This window comes from Xyrauchen texanus, chromosome 28 (genome assembly GCF_025860055.1).
Source record: "Xyrauchen texanus isolate HMW12.3.18 chromosome 28, RBS_HiC_50CHRs, whole genome shotgun sequence".
In the NCBI taxonomy this organism is placed as follows: Eukaryota; Metazoa; Chordata; class Actinopteri; order Cypriniformes; family Catostomidae; genus Xyrauchen; species Xyrauchen texanus.
This window is the reverse complement of record NC_068303.1, coordinates 36,750,549-36,766,476: the sequence shown is the minus strand read 5'-3', so window position 1 is coordinate 36,766,476 and position 15,928 is coordinate 36,750,549.

Genomic DNA, 15,928 nt, shown 5'->3' with positions numbered 1-15,928 from the left:
AATGCCTCCGTTTTAATGACATCCTGTTGCTGCGGCTATTGTGAGTGTGCCTTCATCCTGGCATGATGAAGAAGGACAAGGGTGGAGTTTTGCTCAAGGGTGAGCAATGACAACTACTTGGGCGTCACAGCAGAGTGGTGATTGCGTTCATGTGCCCTTACTGTGAGTCAAACCACAGAGCACCACTTTGTGGGAAGTCACCAAAATTGGAAAGTAGAGCAAAAGTTAACAACACATGGGACCATTTGAACACCTGCCCTACACAGTGCACAGTGTGCAAAGAACTGTCACGGTTTCTCTTCACGACTGTGAATTGGACAGTGTTCTGGCCAGATGTCACAAAATTGCCATGTTGAGCTCGCTAAACTGCAAAAACTGGAGGAACTTCCGGTTAATGAACCTTGCAGGTTAGTTAATATTTCTCTGTGTGTGTGTGTATGTTTTATCACATCTATCTGTCCTCTGTTTTCTCTCTATGTGTGTGTGTGTGTGTGTGTTTGTGTTTCGTTTTAAATTTCAACTTGCACTTTAACAGTTTGTTTTTGTTCTTGTTGATGCATATGAAGAAACTGCCTTTCTTTTGGCCTATTGCCATAAGTCCTAAGATGATTAAGTCTTTTTGATAACCTTAATATTTTTAATATCCAACTTGCACTTAAACACTCAGTAATTCTGAGGAGAGTTTGTTTACAGTTAACAAGATGTCATTTCTTCCTTTATACTTCCTTTGTGTTGATTAATTTAATTAAGTGAATCTAGGTTCCAATATTGATGATTACAAGCTTGGGACATTTTTTTAATTAATTGCGAACTGCGAATCACAGCAAATTGTGCGATTATTTAGTTTTTTTTTAACGATTCCCAGCCCTACAGAAAACACAACACAGCTGTGCACAAACCAAGAACCAAACTTACAAAGCATCTCTCAATGCATTTCTATGCCCAACCTTATATGAACCAGACTACTCGGAAATCGAAAAAAATGTTAGACAAAATAAAAAATGCTGATTTAAAGCTGGACAATAAGGCTTGTGTTCATTAATTTGTAATCACTCACTTCTATGCCTTAGTAAGTATATGGGCACCGCCTGCAGGCTAACATTCAAACAATCCATCAAACACCATGCTGTGAGCATATTTAAAGTAAAATATTGAAACATCTCTTTCCCTGCAGAGCTGACTGAGATGGAGAAGTCGCTTACCTGTAATTACGCCGTTATTTGCTGCCCTCATTGGGACTGCGTCCAGCTTCTCTATACTTTTATGAGGATTTTGTGTGTTTCTTGTGGTCGTTGTGTTGCAATTAAAACTGTCTCTGAGCTTTGGGTGGCAAAGGCGCTGAGACAGACACAACCCAATTGGAACGTCTCGCTGCAGGCAACATGAATTGGATGAGAAAAACAGCGTTAATTACACTTGACAGGTAACTATTAAACAGGATTTTTGTCCAGGCCTTGGAGGTCTCACTGTTGTAAATGAAAATATACACACATAATGCCCACTGAGACGTATAGGGTGTAATTACTTACAGTGATGCTGCTCAATATATGAGGACACAATCAATTTCCCGTTTTTGTCTGTCTCATGTCTTTATTAGTTGTTTGATGTAACAGGTCATCCCCGCGAGACTTTTTCCACTCTGACTTTGATGTGGGAGCCGTGTGGTGGCCCTCCAAGGCGCCTGTTATGGAAGACTTTGCCAGATCGGACCTTATCACATCTTATCCTGTCACCCATCTAGCTAAACACAATCACCTGAACCTCCATGTGAATAGTATGGTTACTAAAGATTTTGGTCATATAAAAGGTATTACGCCTAAGGCCTCAGACTTTCACAGGAGTATTTTATGTTAGATGTTTTAACGCCTAACCCCCCAAAAAAAATGAGGGGCCTCCAGTCTCTTTAGTTAAATTGACGCCACATGCTATACATTCCAAAAAACAGTGTACTTTTTATGGAAAATGGTAGCTAAATCTATCTAACTGGTCTTTGTTCTTACAGCATGGATATCTGAGAATACTGTGAAGATGGCATGAGAAAAATTATGGAATTATATCACCTTATCGCCCATGGCACATCTTTGTTGCAATAAGAACATTCAGCATTCTTTAACCTGGTATCATAGAATTGTATACCTACATTTTTTAAATAAACACTAGATGTGTTACAACAACACATCTATTTACTTTCAAACAAATCACAAAAAAGGCAAATTAACAGTTTATAAAGCAATAGACTCACAGAATTATGTGGTTGCTTGACCTGTTGTGTTTTTCATCTCGCATTTGCGTTTATGACACTGTTATTGCATTTATATCAGTTATTTAGGTTAATTTTAGATTAGGGATGTAGGTTTTTTGATGTAAATCTCACAGAGCATTAACCTTAAAAGCCTCATCTGTTGTTGATCTCACATTTAGTTTTTTATCGGATTGGTTTAGGGAGGAAGGTTTTGTTGATGTAAAACTCGATAAGAGTATTAACCTTAAAAACTTCATCCACACGTCAGAACGGTGACGAACATGATGTCCACATATGTGGAAATTGGGACAGCATTTTTGCCTCCCGATGCCGCATTACCTACTCCCGTAGCCCCACTGGGCGAAGCCCCACTGGGTACATAAAAAATAATCGTCCCCTTAGTGCCCCTAGCACGGAGCTTGGACGCGTGGCTCTCACTTCCCAATCTGTCACACTGGCTGGCCAGGACCATTCGACTCGGTTATGCAATTCAGTTTGCCAGCCCCCCCCCTTCGAGGGCGTCCGCTTTACTGCAGTACACGCGAAGATGCCAAATCCCTGCTTGCGGAAATCGCAACTCTCTTACTCAAAGACGCGATAGAGCCTGTCACTCCAACCGAGATGAAGAAGGGTTTCTACAGCCCTTACTTCATTGTACCCAAGAAAGGTGGCGGCTTACGACCAATCTTGTGAGTTTTCAACCGGGCCTTGCACAAACTCCCATTCAAATTGCTCACGCAAAGACACATTCTAACTTGCGTCTGGCATCTAGATTGGTTCGCAGCGGTAGACCTGAAGGACCTGTTCTACTGTTCGCGTTCGACGGCCAGGCATATCAGTACAATGTCCTCCCATTCGGCATGTCCCTGTCACCTCGCGTCTTCACGAAGGTCGCAGAGGCAGCCCTTGCCCCGCTTCAGGAAGCAGGCGTCCGCATTCTCAACTAACTCTAAGACTGGCTCATCCTGGCCCACTCCCGAGAGGTACTATGCGCCCAGAGGTACCAGGTGCATAGGCACCTCAGCCATTTAGGGCTTCAAGTCAACTGGGAAAAGAGCAAGCTCACCACGGTTCAGAGCATCTCTTCAATGTCACTGTCAATGTCAGCGCGCCTCACCAACGAGCGCGCGCAGTCAGAGCTGAAATGCCTCACCGCGTTCAGGCCAGGCATGGCAGTCCCCTTAAAACATTTCCAGAGGCTCCTGGGGCATATGGCGCCCTCTGCGGCAGTAGCGCTGCTGGGGTTGAGGGTCGGGGACCTGCAAGCGTTCTCTGTCAGCAACACCTGCCTGGAGTTCGGTCCGGCAGACAACATGTGCCCAAGGTTTCTACCACTCCCTTCAGGGACCAGGTAGTGAACCTGTAAGCGCTACCCCGGGAGGAGGCAGGCCCAACCCCTTCGTTGTTGTGTCCGGTACATGCTTTGCGTATCTACTTGGACCGCACGCAGAGCTTTAGACTTTCTGAGCAGCTCTTTGTCTGCTTTGGCGGAGAGCAGAAAGTGAACGCTGTCTCCAAACAGAGGCTTTCCACTGGGTAGTGGATGCCATTACATTGGCCTATCACACCAAGGCCATGCCCCCGCGGGTCCGAGCACACTCAACAAGAAGTGTTGCGTCCTCATGGGCTCTGGCCAGGGGCACCTCACTAGCAGACATATGCAGAGCAGTGGGTTGGGCAACACCCAATACCTTTGCGAGATTTTACAATCTCAGGGTTGAGCCGATTTAGTCCCGTGTTTTCTCAGGTCCGAGCCGGTAGAACTCGGTACACGCTGACAAACTGACCAGGTGGATCGCTTGCACCTAGCGCCCTTTCCCTCCACTGAGGTAATACCGTGTGCTTTTACCCCAGGAGATACCACGAACTCGGCTCCCTGGATGACTCCTCCCTAGCCCTCTGAATTCAGCGGAGGAATTCGCTGACCAAGACCAATACGGGTACTCAATTTACCCTGTACTGGAATAGCTGCTTCACAGGACGGGCTCCCATGTGGACTTTTCCCCCTGTGTGTATTTTACGTGGTACGGTCCCCTTGCGAGGGGACCCGCGTCTCCCTTGGGCAGTCCTCACGGACCCCCGGTCGCCATGTTTGTAGCAACTCCTCCCTCCCAATGAGGTAGGATCTACCACCACGCTATTCTCCACATGTGACTTAAAAGCCCATGTGATGTATTTCAATACACTTTACCTCCCCCAGTCTGGGCAGGTGTGGTCTCCGCAGGGCCTTTCCCCCCTGAAAGAATAGGAAAACTGGGAAAGATCGCCTTCCCCGATGCGAATGATAGCGTTAAGATGGCCCCAGCCGTTTTAACTCTATGCCAGAAACACAGAGACAGAAAAGGCGCGGCTGGCGCGGCATGCTTGGCATAAAGTATTTCCATAAAGTATTCTGGTAGAGTTTTTTTACAGGGTAGTTCACCATTGCTTTCCCCAACCCTCCCCATTTATCTGGGCTTGGGACTGGCATATAGCTGGCGAATCAACTATATGGCTGCAAATTTACGGTTTTGCAAAGAGACAATTAAACATCTGAACATAGCATAGAGAGAATAAATAGATCCATCTTGGGATTTTAAGATTTGATAGCAGGATCGTTAAAATGGAGATCGTGATTAATCTGGAAACCGATATTTTTACCCATTTCAAATGCCTATTTTTATTTTAAACCATATATTTTGTTTTAGAGGTTTAACATAGCAAAATGTCAATATTTTTGCTTACATCCTGGAACCTGCTTACTTACCACCACTTGGGAATCAGTGATCTGCACTATATGTGGCAATGTTATATGGTATTATACAGAAATAATATACTTTTTAAAAAACATTCAAGGGGTGAGGAATTTCCATACTATTGCGATGAGTGGTTATCACAATTATTTAGTATGAGTAGTATATATATATATATATATATATATATATATATATATATATACACACACACACACACACACACACACACACACACACACACACACGCACACACATAGTATAGATAGATAGATAGACAGACAGACAGTATATAACCAGAGATCACTGTAATGCAGTCAACTAATCCTTGTTATTCTACAACACAATAATGCTACATCACAGTAATTTTTTAAGATGCTGTTCAACATGAAGACACATTATACATTTAATTTAACTGAAGATTTAATTGAGAAACTGGTTTAAACAAGCTTAGACCAGCAAACCAGTTTATGCTGTTTTGTTGTTGTTTTATAGCAGGGTTATAGCTGAAATTATCATTTATTGTATATGATGTTAAATTGACTTCACTGTATGAAACTGCTGGAGCATAAATCTATCGAGGCAGACAACCAACTCAGATGTTTATTCCAATGAACTGTGGAAGTACAGAAGTCACATTCTCCTGCTCGCAAAGATGTGTAAGGAGGTATGCCAAGCTTCCAGCGCAAGGCAAGCCAAAGTCATGAGGGCAGAAATAGTAAGAGGGATTAGAGAGGGAGGACAGCCCTGACTATTCACTTCTGGCACGAGCGAGACAACCACTGGTACAAGTGAGGGGTTTTTATGCATTCAATTTACCTTCAATTACTTAAATCTCTGTGAGGGCACACAGGAAGAAAGCCCGGGCGTTTGTGTGCTGCAGATTACCCCACTGCTCTGCCAAGCCACCACATAGCTGCATCATAAGATAGAATTCAAATTCAAATGTGGGCTAAAGAATATGCAGCTGTCACCCCTCTGGCCTGCGAGGCCCCTGCCGGATCAAAGATGAGCTGTCCTCCCTCTCTGCCTGTGTAAAAACGAGCTGTCCTCCCTTTGCCAGTGTCTCATCTCCCTGCGAGTCTCCCCGGGGCTTGTAATCCATGTTCCTGACAGACTGAATGAAAAATTAACCCTAAAAAATAATTACTAATTAAAGCAAAGCATGGAAACAGGAGCAGGTATGGGAAGTGTAGGAGTGCAACGTGATGTTAGGGCTCTTGCAGGATGTACTTTAATTCCAGACGGTTTTTTATAACCTGTTTCGCCCCTATCAACTCACAGACCCCAGTTCCTTTATATCTCTGCTGACATGCTTAAATCCCAAAACACAAAAAACATCTGAAAATATGGTCTGACTCTTGATAGACATTAAATCAATAGTTTAAACAGAAATGAAATGAATGTTTACACACCCTCAATGTGTTCCAGTCCTGTATTTGTTTCCCCTTTGTTGTAACCCTGTTGAAAGCATAAGGCAGAATGCTATAGCCTCAGTCACCATTTACTTTCATTGCATGGAGAAACAAAATGCAATGAAAGTGAATAGTGACTGAGCCTTTGGAACATAAGGGTGAGTAAATGATGACATAATTAAAATTTTTAGATGATATATCCCTTTTATTTCCAACTATAAGCTATAATATTAATATACAGTACAGGTGAAACTCGAAAAATTAGAATATCGTGCAAAAGTTCATTAATTTCAGTAATTCAACTTAAAAGGTGAAACTAATATATTATATAGACTCATTACAAGCAAAGTAAGATATTTCAAGCCTTTATTTGATATAATTTTGATGATTATGGCTTACAGCTTATGAAAACCCCAAATTCAGAATCTCAGAAAATTAGAATATTACATGAAATCAATAAAAAAAAAGATTTTAAATACAGAAATGTCGGCCCTCTGAAAAGTATAATCATGCATATGTACTCAGTACTTGGTTTGGGCCCCTTTTGCATTAATTACTGCCTCAATGCGGCGTGGCGTGGATGCTATCAGCCTGTGGCACTGTTGAGGTGTTATGGAAGACCAAGATGCTTCAATAGTGGCCTTCAGCTCTTCTGCATTGTTTGGTCTCATGTCTCTCATCTTTCTCTTGGCAATGCCCCATAGATTCTCTATGGGGTTCAGGTCAGGCGAGTTTGCTGGCCAATCAAGCACAGTAATACCATGGTCATTGAACTAGGTTTTGGTACTTTTGGCAGTGTGGGCAGGTGCCAAGTCCTGCTGGAAAATGAAGTCAGCATCTCCATAAAGCTTGTCTGCTGAAGGAAGCATGAAGTGCTCTAAAATGTCCCGGTAGACGGCTGCGTTGACTCTGGACTTAATAAAGCACAGTGGACCAACACCAGCCGATGACATGGCTCCCCAAACAACACAGACTGTGGAAACTTCACACTGGACTTCAAGCATCTTGGATTGTGTGCCTCTCCATGCTTCCTCCGGACTCTGGGACCTTGGTTTTCAAATGAGATGCAAAATTTGCTCTCATCAGAAAAGAGGACTTTGGACCACTGAGCAACAGACCAGTTCTTTTTTTCTTTAGCCCAGGTAAGACGCTTCTGACGTTGTTTGTTGTTCAGGAGCGGCTTGACAAGAGGAATACGACATTTGAAGCCCATGTCCAGGACCCGCCTGTGTGTGGTGGCTCTTGATGCAGTAACTCCAGCCTCAGTCCACTCCTTGTGAAGCTCCCCACACATTTGAATGGCCTTTTCCTGACAATCCTCTCCAGGCTACGGTCATCCCTGCTGCTTGTGCACCTTTTTCTTCCACACTTTTCCCTTCCACTTAACTTTCTATTAATGTGCTTTGATACAGCACTTTGAGAACATACAACTTCTTTTGCAATTACCTTTTGAGGCTTTCCCTCCTTGTGGAGGGTGTCAATGATGGTTTTCTGCACAACTGTCAGGTCAGCAGTCTTCCCCATGATTGTGAATTCAACTGAACCAGACTGAGAGACCATTTAAAGGCTCAGGAACCCTTTGCAGGTGTTTAGCTGATTAGAGTGTGACACTTTGAGCCTGCAATACTGAACCTTTTCACAATATTCTAATTTTCTGAGATTCTGAATTTGGGGTTTTCATAAGCTGTAAGCCATAATCATCAAAATTATATCAAATAAAGGCTTGAAATATCTTACTTTGCTTGTAATGAGTCTATATAATATATTAGTTTCACCTTTTAAGTTGAATTACAGAAATTAATGAACTTTTGCACGATATTCTAATTTTTCGAGTTTCACCTGTATATTGAATATCTTGATATATCGATATATAGTCCTGTGCAAAAGTTTTAGGCAGTTGTGAAAAATGTTGTATAGTGAGGATGTCTTCAAAAATAAAGGTATGACCAATTAACTATAAATTAATTTATTGACCAATTAACTTCATAAAATTTCAGTAAACATAAAAATCGAAATGTAAATTTGGTGTGACCACTCTATGTCAAGTCACATGAAGATAGGACTAAAATATGAAGGATACAGATGATGCAGTTTATTGATGAGAAAGCAATAATGATGAGCCAGATGCAGGCTGCAGCTGGCGAGAAGATATGCACAGAGTATGTGGGCTAGGGTACCATAGAGGCAACAGTTTGTGAACCGACGTATAGAGGAAACTGGCTTGAGTGTAATCCACAGAGAAAAGAAACCAACAGGACTGGTGGAGCAGCTACTAACAAAATAAACAAACAAACAAACTGACAGGTGACTAGTGACAATGCACACAAGAAAGCTTAAGTAGGGAAAGGGAAATGAGAAACAGGTGCCCTGTAAACACATGAGGGTAAGGGAAACACAAACACATAAAGAACAAACCGGATCAACTGTCCAATACTTCTTGGTACATTTGTACACAGTTTTTAAGGTTGTTGGCAGATAGGTTGTTCTTGGAGAATTTGCCACAGTTCTTTATATTTAGTCTTTCTCAGTCGCTTCTGTCTATTTATCTAAGACTGAATTGATGATGTTGAGGTCTGGGCTATGTAGGGGCCATACCATCTGTTGCAGGACTCCTTGTTCTACTTCTGTTCTATTCTATTCTATTTGCAAAATGTTTGGGAATCTAAAATGTATATTTCCAATTGATACACTAAACCAAAAAATACTTATATTTGACACATCGATACATATCCTGATATGTAAATATTGTGGGGGTTTTTAAATGCTAAAGATTGTATTATTTATTTTGTATGTCAATTAATATGCACCATCAGCCTCGAGGTAAAAAATATTATATGCTAATGTTTTTTTTTTTTCATGTTTGATATAAATTTGAAATACAAATATTGTTAAATGTTTGACCATGTTCTGTAATTGTCGTTAATAAATGGAAAACCAAAAATGGAATCCCATAATTTCCATTTTACATCTATTAAATGCTAATAATGGCTTTTAATGTTAAATGCTTGTAATTACCCATTTTCTCAGAAATCTCAAAACATTATATAAAGCTGTTGGTACATTTGTTTAAAAGGGAATCAGTATTTATATCAGTGATATTGGCTTTGAAGAAACATGGTATTAGCTCCTTCCTTGAAGTGCAGTTCAGTCTTTGCCCTGCAATGTGGTTGCAGACTAGTGTGCAACAGGACCTGAAAAGCTAATCCATGTACACCACTCTGCCATATCCAGGTAAAATATTCCTAAATCCACAGCCCCCTTCTCTCCCTCTGATCGCTTTTGCACTTTGGTAAGCCTCTGCAATTGGACTCAAACTCTCAGATCTATTCAGAAAGACCAGTCTGGTGGAGGACCAGTCGTTTGACAAGTTAATCAGGTCTAAACGGAGCGAAAAAAAACAAACATGTTGACATTCTGACTCACCGCAGGACTTTAATAGATTCTCACATAAGTCACAAGTCTGCACACAGTGATATCTGGTTATGGATGTGAGATCAGAGGTGTGGAGTATCTTTTAAACAAACAGAAAATCTGGAACCCAGGAAATAATCGCAAAATAAATATAAAGGAATTATAAAAAGCGACAGAAATGTTGATTGATTGATACATTCACTGAGCACTAGGAACACCTGTACACCTACTTATTCATGCAATTATCTAATCGGCCAATCATGCGACAGCTGTGCAATGCATAAAATCATTCAGATAAGGGCCAGGAGCTCAGATAATGTTCAAATTAACCATCAGAATGGGGAAAAAGGTGATCTCAGTGATTGCGACCGTGGCATGATTGTTAGTGCCAGACGAGCTAGTTTAAGTATTTCTGTAACTGCTGATCTCCTGGGATTTTCACACAGAACAGTCCATAGAAATTACTCAGAATGGTGCCAAAATAAAAAAAAAATCCAGTGAGCGGCAGTTCTTCAGATGGTAATAACTTGTTGATGAGCGAGATCAACAGAGTATATATTAATATTTAGATATTATTACTGGAAAACAAGACAAAACTTTTTTGTACTGTATATATTTGAATGCTTATTGGAGTATTGTGCCATTAGCGAAGCAACATGCTGTCTCTATAGCCCCTTTAACACATGCGACCAAGTAAATTACAGGAAAATCAATGGGTTGCCTTTACTGGTTAATGTACCACATGTGCTGTTCACACATACCATCAAAATGGACATTAAAAGGTACTAATGATACAATTTCTCATTAAGGGTTTTTTCTCATTTGCCAGAGCAAATTTTACCAGTATTTTCAAAAGGTCTGTGTTTACACATGACCTCTAGCCTGAAAATTGCAGTACATTTTCTGGAAAATGCTTTATGTGTGAAAGGGGCTTATGTAGATTATTCCAGATAGGTCACTTAAGGCGCCAATATACTTATAGTTGTGATGTAAGTTTGAACAAAATCTGGACAAAAAGAAGTTATTTTTGAGTTTTTGTGGTGGTTCAAAACAGCTTGCCAGCACAAACTTTTAGAAAAATTTTGTGCTGGCTGTTAAACACCTACTTACTGCCAATGGTCCATGTTATATGTGGGTGTGACCCGGTGCACCACCTACTTTGACGGCAACATATTTTTCCAGTTCATTTTAACAGGATACTAGGGATGGATACTACCGATACTGATATTGTTTCAAAAATAAAGCTCCTCACAAAAAATCTATTGAATTTATTTAAAGATATTTTTATTTGGTTACCATGAACATGAAAAATAATCATAAGCTTCAAAGTGAAATAAAAAGGATTAGGCTATATTAGCAAATACTTGTGCAGGATGGGAAATATTTCTTCTTCTGCTCATCTTGACATGCATGCTGAAAGACACAAGACAAGCGCTTGCGCCATCAGAAGGCTTGTTCAAACAAGATGGATAAGTGTCTTGTAGAGGTAATGATAGAAAATCAGAGAAACAGCTTCAGGACAGTAGTGTAGTCTAGGGCATATGCAGGAATATGGCGTAGGCCCACCTATCTTTCTTAGGATTTGGTGTTTGCCCACTTGAAATAAGTGATGATACGTATGGCCGCTAGAACAACGAGTAGTCTTTTGACCCAGAACTTTTTCAATATTCTAATGCCTCCTACACACTACATGACTTTCAAAGACGTTGGATTGATGTTGGTCTGTCATGTCATGAAAGTCAAATTACACAATGAATCGGCAACAATGGTGAAAACATTACAAAACTTTTCACTATTGACGAATCCCCGACGACTCTGCCTGGACTCCAAATTATGTTTCACAACAGAGTACAAGCGAGAAGTGATACGATATACGAAAACAAATGCATGGTCCCATGTAATGCATTTCAGAATACGATGTGTATGTTTTTAATCGTCTAAAGGCATCATATATTTTATTGGTTACAATACGGAAAAGTACCTCCTACTGAAAAATCTACCTATTTGCTCACCAGACTATCCAAGAGAATTGGAAATTTCTCTCCAACACTTCTCTTTCTCCAACCGGTTGTGGTACAGTTCAGATGAAACATCAAATAGGCGCTGGTGCTTCTTCCAATGAGCCACAAATTTTTCCTCCATTTCTTCGGTCCAATGAGACTTTCTTGATACCACAGCCTTGATAGTTGATGTTCTGTTACAGGTACATCAGGACTCCTCCCACTGAAACTTCCCATGCCACGTTTCTTGCTTTCTCATTGGTTGTAGGTCAACGCTGCATTTGTATCAGTCAAAACACATTTCACATTGCACGATTTCGAATCGCAGACAGGTCCATATATTTAACAATCTAGATATCTCGCTGACATCGGTGATGCGTCGGCGCTTTTCTCAAATTGCTTATTTGATAGATCATACATTGCGTTCTTACTCACGGGAACGAGCTCCGATTTGCCTGCAATTTCAGGCTTTTGTCGGCGATTTCCACAAATTTGTCGGTGAGTGAAAATGTGAAAATCTGGGAAATCTTTGAAGGCTGAGAGATCCCAGGAGGGGAACAGGCTTCTCTAAGGAACCTGATAATCAGGTCGTGCTTAACCAAGGACTTACTGTCCACTGCATCGTGGTGGGCCGAAATTGCGGCTACATACACCAGCCTCCCCTCCAACCTCTCTTGCAGGAATGAAAGCACTGTTGTGAAAGCACAACTGTGCATCTCTGCGGGTCTTCAGACCGGGAAGAACACCAATTTACAAACAAGCGCCACTTTAGGGTGTAAAGCTGCCTGATAGAGGGTGCTCTGGCTTGGTTTATCGTGTCTACAACCGCCGGTGGAAGGTCACTCAGATCATCCGCATCCCATCCAAGGGCCAGACATGGAGGTTCCAGAGGTCTGGGTTCCAGCGGATGCCAGAGGGTGCCCCATCCCTGGGAAAGAAGGTCCTTCCTCAGGGGAAATCACCAGGGGAGGTGCTGTCGTGAGGATCGTGAGATCCGAGAACCAAGTCTTGAGAACAAAACTTGGCCAGTAAGGAGCCACTAAGGTTCCCTGTCCTCCCTGATCTTGCACAGCACCAGTGTGTGCGCCAGCACGTCTGTCCCCAGAGGGGCCTCCGTTAGGGAGTACCAGAGCGGGCAGTGGGAATTGTCTTGGGAGGCAAAGAGGTCTACTTGTGCCATGCCGAACCAGTCCCAAATCAGCTGGACCTCCTGGGGGTGGAGCATCCACTCTCTGCTGCGCTAGACCTGTCGTGACAGCGTGTCCGCTGCTGTGTTGAGGTTGCCCAGGATATGGGTGGCGTGCAGCAACCTGAGTCGCTGCTGACTCCAAAGGAGGAGGATTTATGTACGCTACCATCGTGGTGCTGTCTGAATGGATCAAGACGTGTTTACCCTCTGAGTCTAACTCCATGCCTAGAAAAGTGATGCTCTGAACAGGGGTGAGCTTGCTCTTTTCCCAGTTGACCTGAAGACCTAGACAGCTGAGGTGCCTAAGCACCTGGTCCCTGTGAGCGCATAGTAACTCGAGAGTGAGCTAGAATGAGTCAGTCATCAAGGTAATTGAGTAAGTGGATGCCCACTTCCCGTAGCGGGGCAATGGCTGCCTCTGCGACCTTGGTGAAGACGCGAGGGGACAGGGACAGGCCGAAGGGGAGGACCTTGTACTGATAGGCCTGGCCATCGAACGCGAACCGTAGGAAGGGTCGATGTCGAGGCAAAATGGAGACGTGGAATACGTGTCCTTCAGGTCTACCGCTGCGAAACTTCATGTTGAATCTTCATTCCAAAAGCATGTTAGAATCTGTTTCTGCATGAGCATTTTGAACAGGAGTTTGTGTAAAGCCTGGATGAGAACTTGCAAGTCCGAGATTGGGCGCAACTCACCGCCTTTTTTGGGTAAGATGAAGTAAGGGCTGTAGAAACCCTTCTTCATCTTGGCTGGAGGAACAGGCTCCATTTCATCCATGAGTAGCAGAGTTGTAATCTCTGTACATAAGGTGCTGGCATTTTCGCTTTGCATGGAGCGAATACTGCTGAAACAAGGCGGGAGCCTGGTGATGCAGATCTTTAAGTGCCATGGCTTGGTGGACTTACAGGAGAGCCAAGGCATGCAGGGCGGAGGCGGCCTGACAAGTGGTGCTGTAGGCTTTCGAGGTCAGCGACAACATCATCATACAGGCCTTGGAGGGGAGTACCAGACGATCCCGCCCGGTGGCGGTGTTCTCAGGGCACAGGTGAATCGTAAACGCTCTATCCACCTGGGGGACCTCCGTGTACCCGTGGGCCACCACAACATTAAGGATAATGAGAGCGGACGAGCGAGGAAGTCAGTTCCGGGTAGTAAAAGGTGCCCTCCACGACCTCGTCAGCTCGTCATGTACCTTGAGGCTGTGGGGAGGAAGTAGGGTTCCAGTCCAACCCGGTGCTCACGGCAGCCCGGAAAAGCATGTCGGCCATCTGCGCATCAGCCTCAGACTGGGCGGGCTGACCCGAAGGGGGCAGCCCAGTCGAGTCTTCTGTGTCAGATGCTTGAATGCTCTCTGATGCAGTGGCGACATCATCATCCAACTCAGAGGGCTGGAGGGAGAACGCGGCTGGCCTCCATCGGCAACCGGATTGTCCCGTGGGAAGAAGTAGTGACGCGGGGGGTGGCTGAAGTGGCATTCACTTTAAGAAATAAAAGCCGCGACCGCTACATTGACATGGTCATATTTTTGCAGTGAGTGCATGACATCCACAAACGCTGCCTCGGTGTGATCGCTGCCCAGGCACACGAGGCAGCGTTTATGACCATCAGATTTTGAGAGATATCGACCGCATCCAGGAAATATACAGAGGTGGAAGGGCATCTTTAAAAAGACGCGTCCTGAAAAGGCCGTTCAACGCCTGCTTTGTATTGCTCTTTTTGTGAGTGAAAATAAACTCTTTTAGGAAAATACTTCTCTTTTAGAGGTATACACTCTTTTACAAAAGTGCTGTCGAAGCGCCCAGGGGCATGGACTGCACAGCGTGCAGAGAGGGGTAGAAAGCCGCTGGAAACGCACTGTAGATCCAACACCAATGCTCTGGTTAGAGATGAGTGGAGCAGTAGTGAGACTCAGCTTGCTGCAGCACAACCACTCGGCTCCAAAGAAAAAATCTGACTGACAGATGCACGTCCGCTTCCCTTTATACTTGTATGTTCGAGGGCGGGACATGCAAATTCTGTCTGCCAATTCCTCATTGGCTTCTTCTCAAATCCAGAGGTACGCAAGGCTCTCAACAAAGACCCCTTTTGTCACTACATTCAACACAACATCGAGTGAGTGACAGAAGGGGAACCATGGTTAATTGTGTGGTAACTATGGTTTAACTAAATCCCATGGTTAAACTAAAGTTACTGTAGTGAAAAAATTTTAATTTGTGTAAGGGTAAACAAAACAGAAGTCTTTAGAAATAATAATAAGCATCTAAACAGAAATAATTTTCTGTTTAGGCTCACAAATGTACAAAAAATAAAATTTAAACAAATTTAATATAAGCATCGATATTGGTATTGTATCGGTTTTTACGATACCGGACTTGAAATGATTGGTATCAGATCGTAGTGGTATCGCCCATCCCTACAGGAAATATAAAAAGCATTTTCATGATCTTACTTGGATTCTTTTCACAAAACTGATAATTTAATACAATAACAGAGGATCACTGGTACATCCCTTGCAAACATTTAGATTTCATGGCAAATATGCTGCAAACTAGCCGCTAATTTGCAACTGATTATTTTAATATGCAAATGAGCTTTGCTGCAAATGTTCTATTGTTGCCAAAGGTTTGCTGCAGGTTCACCACTATCGGTGAAGAGCTGCAAACTTCTGGTAAACATTTGTGGTGAATCACAAGTTAATTTGCATATGAAAATAATAAGTGGCAAATGTATTGCAAATTTGTGGCAAGTTTGCAGTTAGTTTGATAGAACTCTAGATTTTTTGTAAGGGATATTATGACTATGTACATAGTATATAGTAGCACGTTAGCATTAGCGCTGTGAATACAGCCTGTCTTCAACAAATTATGCATTATCTGCTGCATATACAGTATATTACATAAATTATCATCGAGTAGTTAAAACAGCTTCTTTTGTCAAT